This window comes from Temnothorax longispinosus, chromosome 10 (assembly GCF_030848805.1).
Source record: "Temnothorax longispinosus isolate EJ_2023e chromosome 10, Tlon_JGU_v1, whole genome shotgun sequence".
NCBI lineage: Eukaryota > Metazoa > Arthropoda > Insecta > Hymenoptera > Formicidae > Temnothorax > Temnothorax longispinosus.
Genome location: NC_092367.1, coordinates 8,958,680 through 8,964,150, shown reverse-complemented (window position 1 = coordinate 8,964,150; position 5,471 = coordinate 8,958,680).

Below are 5,471 nucleotides of genomic sequence, written 5' to 3'. Positions count from 1 at the left end.
ATTCTTGTGAAGTTCTCAGCTTATAGCCGTAGTAATTTGACCTTTTCCATCATTTGTGAATAGAAAGAGATAGCTATAAGTTGGCCAACGCGCCTCTCTTTTTCTAAATAAAATACACTCATTTATCATTACATACTATACACTGAAAAAAAAAAAATTATTTGTAAATAAGAAAAATAGATTTTTTCGAATTTGGTTTCTTTAATTCAAAGAAGCATTGGGTAAAAAAATATTTTAATTTAAGAAAACGTTTTTCTGAATTTAAAATATTTTTTCGAAACCTAATACTTCTTTGAATTAAGGAAATTAAATTCAAAGGAATCTATTTTCTTGCAAATAATAATTTTTTTTTAGTATAGGTACCCTAAAAAGCTATATAATTATTATGGTTGCAGCTACAAAAATAAGTTAGCTGTGACATTTAGAATGTGTTGTTATATTATCTCGATGCCACAGTTACAATCGGCAGTTATATTCTTCACAAAGATCGTTCTAGCTGTAGTATCAAAACTCATATTTATCCAATGCAGTGATTAAAATTTGGCAATAGAACCTAAATTTTCCAGAAGATATTACTCGAATGTTGCTGCTATAAATTCTATATGTGGCAAACAACATTCTAGCAGATACGAAAAATAGCGATAAAGGGCCTAGCGGAGTAAGCATGTGAAATCGGCTCTTGGTCATACAGAGCTGACATTAATGTCACAAGTTAGTACCAATATGATAAAACTTTCCACCAAATATTATTTTAAAAAATCCACTTTTTTAGAAGTTATGCAGGGAGAAAGTAAAATAAAGAAATGTATTTTTCTCGAAAACCACTTGACCGATCTTGATGAAAAAAATATATGTTATGTAGACTAATAAAACTAATTAACAAAAAAAATGTCCAAAATGTTTGCAAAAAAAAAGACAAAAAAATATTTAAATTTTTTAATATTTTTTTTTAGGGTGATATTTTTGAGGTACTCCTTTGAAATTTTTACGAAAATTTCTCTTAAAATGTCCACTATAACATATATTTTTTTCAATTTTTTTTAAATGGTGGAACATAGTTAAATATACGAAAATCGTAAGCGTTGCGTCACTCCGGCGCACAGTGCCATTCCGCGTTGCGGGTGTTCGATGTAACTTTAATAGCACATATGTACGTCTTCAATTAGCCTATAATATGTATACTTTTTAATTTTTATAGTTTCCAGAGTTTACCACGTGGAGGTTGCAGTACGGTTTTAAACTCCTTATCGGGGTGCTTTTTTAACGTGAGTCCCCTCGCCTCTCACTATATTTCCGTAAAATCGGGGTGCTTTTTTAACGTGAGTCTCCTCGCCTTTCACTACGTTTCCGTAAAATCAGGGTGCTTTTTTAACGTGAGTCCGTTTGCCTCTCACTACGTTTCCGTAAAATCGGGGTGCTTTTTTAACGTGAGTCCCCTCGCCTTTCACTACGTTTCCGTAAAATCAGGGTGCTTTTTTAACGTGAGTCCCTTTGCCTCTCACTACGTTTCCGTAAAATCGGGGTGCTTTTTGAATGTAAGACCCCTCGCCTCTCATTACACCCTACACCTACGATTTATTTAATCTTCTTTACTATCACTGTCTATTACTGGAATGTTATTTGTTTTCTTAAACAGATCGCTAATGGGCTACGAACAATTGAATGCTGCTGTCATATTGCTGCAATTATATATTATCTATCTCATGCAAGATATTTAGCGAAAATTTTGAAACCAGCAGAAATACTGAGCGATCTGTTTAAGAAAACAAATAACATTCCAGTAATAGACAGTAATAGTGAAGAAGATTAAATAAATTGTAGGTGTAGGGTGTAATAAGAGGCAAGGGGTCTTACATTCAAAAAGCACCCTGATTTTACGGAAACTTAGTGAGAGGCGAGAGGACTCACGTTAAAAAAGCACCCTGATTTTACGGAAACGTAATGAGAGGCGAAGGAACTCACGTTAAAAAAGCACCCCGATTTTGCGGAAACGTAGTGAGAGGCGAAGAGACTCACGTTAAAAAAGCACCCCAATTTTACGGAAACGTAGTGAGAGGCGAGGGGACTCACGTTAAAAAAGCACCCCGATTTTACGGAAATATAATGAGAGGCGAGGGGACTCACGTTAAAAAAGCACCCCGATAAGGAGTTTAAAACCGTACTGCAACCTCCACGTGGTAAACTCTGGAAACTATAAAAATTAAAAAGTATACATATTATAGGCTAATTGCAGACGTACATATGTGCTATTAAAGTCACATCGAACACCCGCAACGCGGAATGGCACTGCACTGTGCGCCGGAGTGACGCGCCGCTTACGATTTTCGTATTTTTAACTATGTTCCACCATTTTAAAAAAATTGAAAAAAATATATGTTATAGTGGACACTTTAAGAGAAATTTTCGTAAAAATTTCAAAGGGGTATCTCGAAAATATCACCCTAAAAAAAAATATTAAAAAATGCAAATATTTTTTTTGGTCTTTTTTGTGGCAAACATTTTGGACATTTTTTTTTGTTAATTAGTTTTATTAGTTTACATAACATATATTTTTTTCATCAAAATCGGTCAAGTGGTTTTCGAGAAAAATACATTTCTTTATTTTACTTTCTCCCTGCATAACTTCTAAAAAAATGAATTTTTTAAAATAATATTTGGTGGAAAGTTTTATCATATTGGTACTAACTTGTGACATTAATGTCAGCTCTGTATGATCAAGGGCCGATTTCACATGCTTACTCCGCTAGGCCCTTTTTGTTGTGACACCTAGAAATCTACCTACATCAGCAAAACATTTTTTTGAGTGAGGGGAGACCGAGGCGAAGTCGTCACCGGAGCGGAGTCGTCTTTACAGTTGTCTCGAAATCTGTATGTTGTTTAACTCGCCATTAATATTGTAAACGCTACTTATAGTGCCCATGTGACCAATGGAGTTTAGTGAGATTATATGCCATGTTGTGATTTTCATTAAGGCAAACGCGTTTTCGGAGGTCAAAAGTGAAATTTCTTGCGCGTCGAAAATTTTTAATATTTTAAATATTATTTTTTCTCTGAATCTCGAGATAAGTGATTTTGAAGAATAATGCATGCTGAACACGAATCAGTAAAGTTTTTTTTATTTTTGTTGATTTCTAATATTTCATGAGCGATCAAACTTAAAATCTATGTCCGGGGCGAAGTCGTCACCAAGCCACCGGGGCGGAATCGTCACTGTGACGACTTTAACTCGGTGGTTTCACTCTATTTTTCGTTGCAAATGTGTCGTTGTATTTCTCAATTGCAAGAAAATGTTACACACGTACCATCGTAAAACAACTCCCGTCGACAAGGAGCAACTCAGGAAGGCAGTTCTTGCGATAAAAAAAGATCAACCCAGGTAGCGCACATGGTCTTTTTGACGTCAATTTAAGGTCATTTTTTGTTTAAGACGTCATATGTCATTTATATGACGTGTATTTGGCGTCTTATTGTGGACGAAAGTATGACGTCATGAAAAGGACATGAATTAGACGTTATTTCAAGACCAAATTTGGTACACAATTTTATTTTTATTTTTTGAGTTTTTCTTAATTAAAACAGACCCATGTAGCATGAAGCTTGCAAGAGAATGCAGGAACGTTACAAGTTGCAACGCAATGTTGTAGAGACAATTGCAACATTTCGTTGAAATATTAGAACAACATTGCAGAAATATTATAAGAATAATAGAAAATATAGTACTATAACTTACTCCGTAAACATATATGCACATACATAAAGTAAAGATTGATTTTTTTTAGATTTATGTTTCTTTAAATTTGATTTCTAATTATTTTTCAACTTTGATTCGATTCATTAAAAAAATTCTTTATTTTGTCAGGTAGCGTCTTTAGGCGTTTTCATATATTGTTAACATTATTATATTAATATTATATTATGTTAAATATATGAATTTTATATTAATAATTATTGTACATTAATTGTAATTACGTTATTATTTTTAATATTTACCGGTTATTATCATTACACAATTTTTGAACACTATAAAGATATGTTATATAGGAGTATTAGCAACAAGGAAGCGCCAGAGTCAAAGGATCATTACTAGTCCGTTCGATCATCGATGTCAAGCAACGTTAAGTGCGGTACTGACTTGGATGGGTGACCGCGCGGCTGTTTGCACACACGATATATACATAATAAATGTATTTTCTCTTTTTTTTTGTTTTTCTAAAATTCTTAATTCACAAAAGCATAACGGCATATACATAACTTTAAATGACTCATATTTATGTCATTTTTAGAGCATTTTTAAAATTATTATAAACTTACGTCATATACTGATGTAAATTTGACGTCATCCGATGACGTCACTTATGCTGTAACAAATGGCCGTCAATATAGGGTCATTTAGACGTCATACTGATCATCAGTTTGACGTACGTTCTGGCGAATGCGTACGTAAAAAAGACGTCTAATTGACGACGTTGTGCTACCTGGGAAATTAAGACAAAAGTAGCCGCAAAACAATTTGGAGTCCCGAAAACTACGTTGAACAACTGGCTAAAGAAGAATAATGGTGAAGTAGCACACTTAGATGACATGGCTGTACGATATCATGGAGGCTTCGGGCGAAAATCAAAGTCAAGGAAGCAGCAGTGGTCGGATTCCAACGAGGACTTGGATAATATGTGCTGCGTGTGCTCAGAGATGACAGAGAACAGAACTGACGAGAAACAGTGCATTTTGTGCGAGCGTAGGGCATACAAGTGCGTGCGCTTTTCTTGTAATTATTTTCCCGCCATCGTGTTTTTAATTAATGTTTCCATTTTTCTATTAAAAAATATTTAATAAAATGTATCCTATCATTTTTTATGATCGGAATTATGTATTTTTATTTAAAATCCAGTCCGAGAATGGAGTGACGACTCCGCCCCGGAAATTTTAACATTTTAATTATTGCACCTTTGTCGTTTTTACTCTATACCAGTTGAACAAAGCGACGTAGACCAAAAATGCTCTTATAAATTTTGTAGGCCAAGGGTTCACTCTTTACAACGGTTCACCACATTTTACTAAAATTATTTGTTTTGGTGTTAAAAATCAGCACCGAAAAAATAGTGACAATTTCGCTCCGGTCTACCCTATAGTTAGTAAATGCTATGGTAATTATCAAATTGATTAGTAATTATTATCAAAATATTTAGCATTACTTACTATATTGTAAAAGTGTTTCAAATAAAAGTTGAAAGGTTCGAAAGAGGCCAATAGACCATCTTATTGGATTTTGAATCCAGGGCCTGTATTGAGCCCAATATCCCAGCGAGAAATGACCCATAGAATCGACGTTTAATTGACGTCGAAAACGTATATCGAAAAGTAATTGAAATATTCATCAATTTCGATTGATTTATGGCACAACTTTTTCGATGACTTTTCGACTCAGAATAAATCGATTTTGACTCGATGTTGATTATTATTTCCTCACTGCA